Raw genomic sequence first — 11231 nt, 5'->3', positions numbered from 1 at the left:
TTTGCAGGCACTAAGTAGCACGTGTGTGTGTGTGTGTGTGTGTGTGTGTGTGTGTGTGTTTGTGTGTGTGTGTGTGTGTGTGTGTGTGTGTGTGTGTGTGTGTGTGTGTGTACGTGCACGCGTGTGTGTGCGTGTGCACGTGCGTGCATGTGTGCGCGCACACAAAAATCACTGGTATTATGCTCCAATTCTTTTTCACTAATGTTTTACATATTTGTAGTCCCACATTTCATAGTGAATTCTCTCAGGCCTTGGACAGGGATGTGTGATGTCACCATGGTTGTTGAACATATTTATAGATTGGGTTGTGAAACAAGTGCTTCCTAGGGTGTTGGGGAAAGGTGTGGGATTAAAAGATAAAGAATCTAATACAAAACGGGAGTTACCATGGTTGTTTTATTGCCAGTGCCACAGTGCTTTTGGGAGATTCTGAAGAGAAGTTGCAAAGGTTGGTAGACAAATTTGAGAGAGTATGTAAGAAAAGGAAATTAAATGTGAACAAAGGAAAGAGCAATGTGATGAGAGTATCAGAAAATTTAGGTAAAGAAGGATTGGATATCAGATTGAAGGAAGGTAGTATGGAGGATATAAATGTTTTTAGATATTTGGAAATGTACTTGTTGGCAAACAGGTCTGTGAAAGATGAGGTGAACCATAGAATGAGCAAGGGTGGAAAAAGGTGAGTGGTGCATTGAGGCATCTGTGAAGACAAAGGACATTATCAATGGAGGTAAAAAGGGAATTGTATCAGAGTATAGTGGTGGCAACACACTCATATGGGTGTGAAGCATGGGTTTTAAGCATTGCAGTGAGGCTAAGGCTGGAGGCAGTGGAAATATCGCATCTGAGACCAATGTGTGGTGTGAATATTGTACAGAGAATTCATAGATGGAGATTAGAAGGTGCAGGTTTACTAAAATTATTATTTAGAGGGCTCAGGAGGGGTTGTTGAGGTGGTTTGGACATTTAGAAAGGATGTGCCAAATTAGGATGACTTGGAGGGTATATAAATCTATAGTGTAGAGAAGGAGGGGAGGGGTTGCCCTAGGAAAGGTTGGAGGGAGAGGGTAAAGGAGGTTTTATATGATAGGGGTTTGGACATCCGACTGACATGTGTGAGAGTGTTAGAAAGGAGTAATTGGAGATAAATAGTTTTTATGATTTGATGTGCTGTTGGAGTATGAGAAATGTAATATGTATGAAGGGATTCAAGGAAACCAGTTTCCTGGACTTGAGTTTTGGAAGCGGGAAGTACAGTGCCTGCACTCTGCAGGAGGGGTGGGGATATTTTCAATTTGGAGGGGTATCTGAGTTGTTATAATGGCATGCCTCTAGCAAGACGGTGATGGCGTGATTGAAGGTGAAAGTGTGTCTTCATTTTTGGGTCACCCTGCCTTGGTGGGAGATGGCTGGTGGTGTGTTAAAAAAAAAAATCTATTGTTTCAAATTATTTTAGAGCTGTATTTAACTAACACTAATGTTACCTACTTGACAGCTCCAGCCACTGCAAGACCGATTGGCTCCTCTTTTAATAAATCCCTCACACCACTATCATCATCAGCTGCAGAGGAACTTACACATCTGGTTGCTTCTAATAAATACTACAGAAGTTGTGTTAACATACTGAAGAAGGAAGTTTCAGACCAAAAATCTAAGGTATTAATATGTAATATAAATATGGTCTACCAACCTACTAATATCAACTGCTCAGGGAGGTCTACCGTACTGCCAAGTGAGTGTAAAACGAAAGCCTGTACTTGTTTTACATGATTGTAGGATTGCTGGTGTCTTTTTTTTTTGTCTCATAAACATGCAAGATCCTAGGTAGTAGGTTGGTAGACAGCAACCGCCCAGGGAGGTACTACCGTCCTGCCAAGTGAGTGTAAAACGAAAGCCTGTAATTGTTTTACATGATGGTAGGATTGCTGGTGTCCATTTTTCTCTCTCACAAACACGCAAGGTTTCAGGTACGTCATGCTACTTCTACTTACACTTAGGTCACACTACACATACATGTACAAGCATATATATACACACCCCGCTGGGTTTTCTTCTATTTTCTTACTAGTTCTTGTTCTTGTTTATTTCCTCTTACCTCCATGGGGAAGTGGAACAGAATTCTTCCTCCGTAAGCCATGCGTGTCGTAAGAGGCGACTAAAATGCCAGGAGCAAGGGACTAGTAACCCCTTCTCCTGTATATATTACTAAATGTAAAAGGAGAAGCTTTCGTTTTTCCTTTTGGGCCACCCCGCCTCGGTGGGATACGGCCGGTGTGTTAAAAAAAAAAAAAAAATTGAAAGATTTCAGGTGTCATGCTACTTCTACTTACACTTAGGTCACACTACACATACATGTACAAGCATATATATATATGCACCCCTCTGGGTTTTCTATTTTCTTTCTAGTTCTTGTTCTTGTTTATTTTTCTTTTATCTCCATGAGGAAGTGGAATAGAATTCTTCCTCCGTAAGCCATGCGTGTTGTCAGAGGCGACTAAAATGCCAGGAGCAAGGGGTTTAATTTTCTAAATTTAAAAAGAGAAACTTTTGTTTTTCTTTTTGGGCGACCCTGCCTCGGTGGGATACAGCTGGTTTGTTGAAAAAAAGAAAGAAGAAGGTAGGATTGCTGGTGTCTTTTTTCTGTCTCATAAACGTGTTAACACTTGTTAGGGATACAGGTTTATAATCCAAGGTCTCTTCCCTGTCATCTTTCTTAAATACTGATATGTTTGTTATCTTTCGGTCATCTGGCACTTGTCAGTCTGTAGTGACTTGTTAAAAGATCAGTGTAAGTGACTTGCATATTATTTCAACTCCTTCCCTTAATATCCTTGATTTTTTCATCTGGTCTTGCTGCCTTTGTTATATTATATCAGAAGTCCCCCTCACTTCTTCTTTAGTTGTACTGTATCAGTATTTCATAGAGACAGTAGGTAGGTAGTAGGTTGGTAGACAGCAACCACCCAGGGAAGTACTACCGTCCTGCCAGATGACTGTGAAACAGAAACCTGTAACTGTTTTGCATGATGGTAGGATTGCTGGTTTCTTTTTCTGTCTCATAAACACTCCAGATAACAGGGATATCTTGCTACTCCTACTTACACTTTGGTCACACTTCACAGACACGCACATGCATATGTATATACATACATCTAGGCTTTTCTCCTTTTTCTAAATAGCTCTTGTTCTTCTTTATTTCTTCTATTGTCCATGGGGAAGTGGAAAAGAATCTTTCCTCCGTAAGTCATGCGTGTTGTATGAGGCGACTAAAATGCCGGGAGCAATGGGCTAGTAACCCCTTCTCCTGTAGACATTTACTAAAAAAGAGAAGAAAAACTTTATAAAACTGGGATGCTTGAATGTGCGTGGATGTAGTGCGGATGACAAGAAACAGATGATTGCTGATGTTATGAATGAAAAGAAATTGGATGTCCTGGCCCTAAGCGAAACAAAGCTGAAGGGGGTAGGGGAGTTTCGGTGGGGGGAAATAAATGGAATTAAATCTGGAGTATCTGAGAGAGTTAGAGCAAAGGAAGGGGTAGCAGTAATGTTGAAGGATCAGTTATGGAAGGAGAAAAGAGAATATGAATGTGTAAATTCAAGAATTATGTGGATTAAAGTAAAGGTTGGATGCGAAAAGTGGGTCATAATAAGCGTGTATGCACCTGGAGAAGAGAGGAATGTAGAGGAGAGAGAGAGATTTTGGGAGATGTTAAGTGAATGTATAGGAGTCTTTGAACCAAGTGAGAGAGTAATAGTGGTAGGGGACCTGAATGCTAAAGTAGGAGAAACTTTTAGAGAGGGTGTGGTAGGTAAGTTTGGGGTGCCAGGTGTAAATGATAATGGGAGCCCTTTGATTGAACTTTGTATAGAAAGGGGTTTAGTTATAGGTAATACACATTTTAAGAAAAAGAGGATAAATAAGTATACAAGATATGATGTAGGGCAAAATGACAGTAGTTTGTTGGATTATGTATTGGTAGATAAAAGACTGTTGAGTAGACTTCAGGATGTACATGTTTATAGAGGGGCCACAGATATATCAGATCACTTTCTAGTTGTAGCTACACTGAGAGTAAAAGGTAGATGGGATACAAGGAGAATAGAAGCATCAGGGAAGAGAGAGGTGAAGGTTTATAAACTAAAAGAGGAGGCAGTTAGGGTAAGATATAAACAGCTATTGGAGGATAGATGGGCTAATGAGAGCATAGGCAGTGGGGTCGAAGAGGTATGGGGTAGGTTTAAAAATGTAATGTTAGAGTTCAGCAGAAGTTTGTGGTTACAGGAAAGTGGGTGCGGGAGGGAAGAGGAGCGATTGGTGGAATGATGATGTAAAAAGAGTAGTAAGGGAGAAAAAGTTAGCATATGAGAAGTTTTTACAAAGTAGAAGTGATGCAAGGAGGGAAGAGTATATGGAGAAAAAGAGAGAGGTTAAGAGAGTGGTGAAGCAATGTAAAAAGAGAGCAAATGAGAGTGGGTGAGATGTTATCAACAAATTTTGTTGAAAATAAGAAAAAGTTTTGGAGTGAGTTTAACAAGTTAAGGAAGCCTAGAGAACAAATGGATTTGTCAGTTAAAAATAGGAGAGGAGAGCTATTAAATGGAGAGTTAGAGGTATTGGGAAGATGGAGGGAATATTTTGAGGAATTGTTAAATGTTGATGAAGATAGGGAAGCTGTGATTTCGTGTATAGGGCAAGGAGGAATAACATCTTGTAGGAGTGAGGAAGAGCCAGTTGTGAGTGTGGGGGAAGTTCGTGAGGCAGTAGGTAAAATGAAAGGGGGTAAGGCAGCTGGGATTGATGGGATAAAGATAGAAATGTTAAAACCAGGTGGGGATATAGTTTTGGAGTGGTTGGTGCAGTTATTTAATAAATGTATGGAAGAGGGTAAGGTACCTAGGGATTGGCAGAGAGCATGCATAGTTCCTTTGTATAAGGGCAAAGGGGACAAAAGAGAGTGCAAAAATTATAGGGGGATAAGTCTGTTGAGTATACCTGGTAAAGTGTATGGTAGAGTTATTATTGAAAGAATTAAGAGTAAGACGGAGAATAGGATAGCAGATGAACAAGGAGGCTTTAGGAAAGGTAGGGGGTGTGTGGACCAGGTGTTTACAGTGAAACATATAAGTGAACAGTATTTAGATAAGGCTAAAGAGGTCTTTGTGGCATTTATGGATTTGGAAAAGGCGTATGACAGGGTGGATAGGGGGGCAACGTGGCAGATGTTGCAGGTGTATGGTATAGGAGGTAGGTTACTGAAAGCAGTGAAGAGTTTTTACGAGGATAGTGAGGCTCAAGTTAGAGTATGTAGGAAAGAGGGAAATTATTTCCCAGTAAAAGTAGGCCTTAGACAAGGATGTGTGATGTCACCATGGTTGTTTAATATATTTATAGATGGGGTTGTAAGAGAAGTAAATGCGAGGGTCTTGGCAAGAGGCGTGGAGTTAAAAGATAAAGAATCACACATAAAGTGGGAGTTGTCACAGTTGCTCTTTGCTGATGACACTGTGCTCTTGGGAGATTCTGAAGAGAAGTTGCAGAGATTGGTGGATGAATTTGGTAGGGTATGCAAAAGAAGAAAATTAAAAGTGAATACAGGAAAGAGTAAGGTTATGAGGATAACAAAAAGATTAGGTGATGAAAGATTGGATATCAGATTGGAAGGAGAGAGTATGGAGGAGGTTAATGTATTCAGATATTTGGGAGTGGACGTATCAGCGGATGGGTCTATGAAAGATGAGGTGAATCATAGAATTGATGAGGGGAAAAGGGTGAGTGGTGCACTTAGGAGTCTGTGGAGACAAAGAACTTTGTCCTTGGAGGCAAAGAGGGGAATGTATGAGAGTATAGTTTTACCAACGCTCTTATATGGGTGTGAAGCATGGGTGATGAATGTTGCAGCGAGGAGAAGGCTGGAGGCAGTGGAGATGTCATGTCTGAGGGCAATGTGTGGTGTGAATATAATGCAGAGAATTCGTAGTTTGGAAGTTAGGAGGAGGTGCGGGATTACCAAAACTGTTGTCCAGAGGGCTGAGGAAGGGTTGTTGAGGTGGTTCGGACATGTAGAGAGAATGGAGTGAAACAGAATGAAGGTGGGGTAGGGGTCGGCCTAGGAAAGGTTGGAGGGAGGGGGTAAAGGAGGTTCTGTGTGCGAGGGGCTTGGACTTCCAGCAGGCATGCGTGAGCGTGTTTGATAGGAGTGAATGGAGACAAATGGTTTTTAATACTTGACGTGCTGTTGGAGTGTGAGCAAAGTAACATTTATGAAGGGGTTCAGGGAAACCGGCAGGCCGGACTTGAGTCCTGGAGATGGGAAGTACAGTGCCTGCACTCTGAAGGAGGGGTGTTAATGTTGCAGTTTAAAAACTGTAGTGTAAAGCACCCTTCTGGCAAGACAGTGATGGAGTGAATGATGGTGAAAGTTTTTCCTTTTCGGGCCACCCTGCCTTGGTGGGAATCGGCCAGTGTGATAATAAAAAAAAAATAAGTTTACTTTATGCCTTCAAACCTCAGTGTTGTTATTCAGGAAGAGTGACCAGCGAATAACTGGCAAATCTAGTTCCCGTGGCAACTGGACTTGTTAAGAATGAAAGAAATTTTTTTTTTTTAACTCACCAGCTGTCTCCTACCGAGGCAGGGTGACCCAAAAAAGAAAAAAAAAAACACTATAAAGTTTGTCTTCGTTTTACGTTTAATAATTTATTCAGGAGAAGGGGTTTCTAGCCCCTTCAATGGCTGTTCCACTTTCCCATGGAGAAGCAAAAATATAAAATCAAATAAGAAAGTTATGGGGACATTAGTATTAACACTTTAAAAAATCAAGCAAAGCCAGTAAGAATGCAAAATGAATGAAGTGTTAGAAAGTATGTGGGAAGTTTTGAACATATATCAGAGTAAAGCCTAGGTAGTAGGCTGGTAGACAGCAGTTGCTCAGGGAGATAAGTACTACATTACTGCCAAATGAGTGTAGAACGGAAACCTGTAATTGTTTTACATGATGCTAGGCCCGTGAAGGAAGGTTCCTTGATGCTGGTGAGGGGTTCTTGATCTAGGGAATTAGATCTATGCTCCAGTTCCCTGAATTAAGCCTGAATACTTTCCATTCTCCCCCACAGGCGCTGTATAATCCTACGGGTTTAGTGCTTCTCCTTTGATTGTGACAATAATAGTAACATGGTGGTAGGATTGCTGGTGTCTTTTTTTTTCTGTCTTATAAACATGCAGGATTTCAGGTATGTCTTGCTACTTCTACTTACATTTAGGTCACACTACTACATAAACATGTACAAGGAGGGGTTTGGGATATTGGAAGGTTGGAGGGATATGTTTTGTATCTTTATACGTATGTGCTTCTAAACTGTTGTGTTGTGGGTACCTATGCAAAAACAGGGATTATGTATGAGTGAGGTGAATGTGTTGAATGATGATGAAAGTATTTTCTTTCTGGGGATTTTTTGTCCTTTTGGGTCACCCTACCTCAGTGGGAGACGGCCAACTTGTTAAAAAAAAAAAAAATATATACAGGAGGGCCCCACTTATACGGCGGGTTAGGTTCCAGGCTACCGCCGTAAAGCGGAACACCCTTTCTTTCCACTTACAAATGCATACAAACACTAGATAACAAGTTTACACTAACATACATTATGTTAGCAATAGAACCAGGCATCAAAAAACAATAAAAAGTACAATACACACATAGTGCACTCATTACTTACCTTAAAATATTTATAGTCTTAATCTAGGGTGAGACAAGTAGTATTTATTGTAAGAAATCAAGTGTGGTATGTATGGTAGTCAGCCAGGCTACCATACCAGGCCACCCCACCCACACATACTATTCTATGATATTTAAGCATCCCAGAGCGATAAAATGTATATACAGTTCACTCATTACTTACCTTAAAATATAGGGTGAGATGAGTAGTATTTATTGTAAAAAATCAAGTGTGGTATGTATGGTAGTCAGCCGGGCTACCATACCAGGCCAACCCACCCACACATACTATTCTATGATATTTAAGCATCCCAGAGCGATAAAATGTATATACAGTTCACTCATTACTTACCTTAAAATATAGGGTGAGATGAGTAGTATTTATTGTAAAAAATCAAGTGTGGTATGTATGGTAGTCAGCCAGGCTACCATACCAGAGAGAAAGAATGAGTGCATGAGAGAGGACAGGCGCAGAGTTATGTAAACAAACCAGGCGAAGGTAAGTTTTGTAAACAGTGTACACGTCTGGTTTGTGTACAAGTTACATTGTGTACAGGTTGTCTCTACATTGATACGGTAGAATAAATAAAGAAGAACACTCCCATTCTCATGTAACATCATTTTGAGAAGAAATGATGCTCTGAGTGAAGGCATTGGAAGTAAGTCACTCTGACTTTTTTGGGTTATCCTAGGTTCTCTACACATATGTTGTTATGTATTTATGTTATGTATCGTGTTTATTATATAATTTTGAAAAAAATATCACGGATGGATTAATGAAAATGTGTATATTGTATTGTAGGAGTGAGGAAGAGCCAGTTGTGAGTGTGGGGGAAGTTCGTGAGGCAGTAGGTAAAATGAAAGGGGGTAAGGCAGCCGGGATTGATGGGATAAAGATAGAAATGTTAAAAGCAGGTGGGGATATAGTTTTGGAGTGGTTGGTGCAATTATTTAATAAATGTATGGAAGAGGGTAAGGTACCTAGGGATTGGCAGAGAGCATGCATAGTTCCTTTGTATAAAGGCAAAGGGGATAAAAGAGAGTGCAAAAATTATAGGGGGATAAGTCTGTTGAGTGTACCTGGTAAAGTGTATGGTAGAGTTATAATTGAAAGAATTAAGAGTAAGACGGAGAATAGGATAGCAGATGAACAAGGAGGCTTTAGGAAAGGTAGGGGGTGTGTGGACCAGGTGTTTACAGTGAAACATATAAGTGAACAGTATTTAGATAAGGCTAAAGAGGTCTTTGTGGCATTTATGGATTTGGAAAAGGCGTATGACAGGGTGGATAGGGGGGCAATGTGGCAGATGTTGCAAGTGTATGGTGTAGGAGGTAGGTTACTGAAAGCAGTGAAGAGTTTTTACGAGGATAGTGAGGCTCAAGTTAGAGTATGTAGGAAAGAGGGAAATTTTTTCCCAGTAAAAGTAGGCCTTAGACAAGGATGTGTGATGTCACCGTGGTTGTTTAATATATTTATAGATGGGGTTGTAAGAGAAGTAAATGCGAGGGTCTTGGCAAGAGGCGTGGAGTTAAAAGATAAAGAATCACACACAAAGTGGGAGTTGTCACAGCTGCTCTTTGCTGATGACACTGTGCTCTTGGGAGATTCTGAAGAGAAGCTGCAGAGATTGGTGGATGAATTTGGTAGGGTGTGCAAAAGAAGAAAATTAAAGGTGAATACAGGAAAGAGTAAGGTTATGAGGATAACAAAAAGATTAGGTGATGAAAGATTGAATATCAGATTGGAGGGAGAGAGTATGGAGGAGGTGAACGTATTCAGATATTTGGGAGTGGACGTGTCAGCGGATGGGTCTATGAAAGATGAGGTGAATCATAGAATTGATGAGGGAAAAAGAGTGAGTGGTGCACTTAGGAGTCTGTGGAGACAAAGAAGTTTGTCCTTGGAGGCAAAGAGGGGAATGTATGAGAGTATAGTTTTACCAACGCTCTTATATGGGTGTGAAGCGTGGGTGATGAATGTTGCAGCGAGGAGAAGGCTGGAGGCAGTGGAGATGTCATGTCTGAGGGCAATGTGTGGTGTGAATATAATGCAGAGAATTCGTAGTTTGGAAGTTAGGAGGAGGTGCGGGATTACCAAAACTGTTGTCCAGAGGGCTGAGGAAGGGTTGTTGAGGTGGTTCGGACATGTAGAGAGAATGGAGCGAAACAGAATGACTTCAAGAGTGTATCAGTCTGTAGTGGAAGGAAGGCGGGGTAGGGGTCGGCCTAGGAAGGGTTGGAGGGAGGGGGTAAAGGAGGTTTTGTGTGCGAGGGGCTTGGACTTCCAGCAGGCATGCGTGAGCGTGTTTGATAGGAGTGAATGGAGACAAATGGTTTTTAATACTTGACGTGCTGTTGGAGTGTGAGCAAAGTAACATTTATGAAGGGATTCAGGGAAACCGGCAGGCCGGACTTGAGTCCTGGAGATGGGAAGTACAGTGCCTGCACTCTGAAGGAGGGGTGTTAATGTTGCAGTTTAAAAACTGTAGTGTAAAGCACCCTTCTGGCAAGACAGTGATGGAGTGAATGATGGTGAAAGTTTTTCTTTTTCGGGCCACCCTGCCTTGGTGGGAATCGGCCAGTGTGATAATAAAAAAAATAAAAAATAATAACGTAATATACAACATTTAATGATACGCCGAGCTCAGACAGCGTAAACAAACAAACTGAACAGGTTGTGGACGATCACTCGGTCAGGCGAAATAGACGGTATTAATACGTGTCCAGTTTTAGTTCATTCATGTACATTTGTAAGAGTTTGTGAAACTTTTACCTTATAATATTTTTATTATTATTATAATAGTTAAATCACGAAACAAATACTCTTACACTGTGTACAAGTTAGTACAGAATTATAGCTATAAAGTGAAGGCATACGAAAGGAATATTTTTCTACAGTTATCCCTAGTAACAGGTGACGGGCTAGAGAAAACGTAATTCTTCCGACACTTCTACAAACCGTTTGGTAAACATCTCATGTATATTTGTATAAATTTTTATACTGTGGGTGCATGTATCATGTTTGTGTGTTACATAATGTATTTCTTATATAATTTTGAAAAAAATATCATAGATAGATTAAGGGAAATGTCTATATTAACGTAATATGCGACATTAATGCGCCCAAGAGATTATTATTATTATTATTATTATTATTGCATCAAGAGTAGAGAGACTCTTAGTGATTTTAATGTGTACCTACATGCCAGCACAGTGTGTAAGTTTATTTAGGTACAGGTGTACACAAGTTTAATTATCAAGTACAATACATATAAAATATACAATAACTTTAAAACACTTGAAATTTTGGAAAGTTTCCAGACATAATAAGGAGATGTGCTCAGGGAGAATGTAAACAAACTCGGTGGGCCGCTGTGACCGTATTAGAAAGACAGGTGGGGGAGCCGTATAGCGAGTTTTGGTCATAATTTGAAATGTCCGTATTAGCGGAACGCCGTAAAGCGAAACGCCGTAAAGCGAAACGCCGTAAAGCGGGGCCCTGCTGTATACACCTAC

The 11231-nt window shown here is 40.5% G+C and overlaps 1 protein-coding gene across 1 annotated transcript in view; it reads left to right on the top strand.

Moving 5' to 3' along the window:
* The first annotated feature begins 1493 nt into the window (after positions 1–1493).
* The window catches only part of LOC138852062 (uncharacterized), a 39682-nt gene continuing 29944 nt past the window's right edge, over positions 1494–11231 (top strand). The window contains exon 1 of the transcript XR_011391549.1: positions 1494–1656. The gene's annotated coding sequence lies outside the window, so the exon portion shown is untranslated. The remainder of the gene's footprint in view (positions 1657–11231) is intronic.

The sequence above is a fragment of the Cherax quadricarinatus genome, unplaced genomic scaffold (assembly GCF_038502225.1).
Source record: "Cherax quadricarinatus isolate ZL_2023a unplaced genomic scaffold, ASM3850222v1 Contig3645, whole genome shotgun sequence".
Lineage (NCBI taxonomy): Eukaryota > Metazoa > Arthropoda > Malacostraca > Decapoda > Parastacidae > Cherax > Cherax quadricarinatus.
Note: the sequence above shows the minus strand (reverse complement) of the source record. Positions and strands in the feature narration are given on the sequence as shown.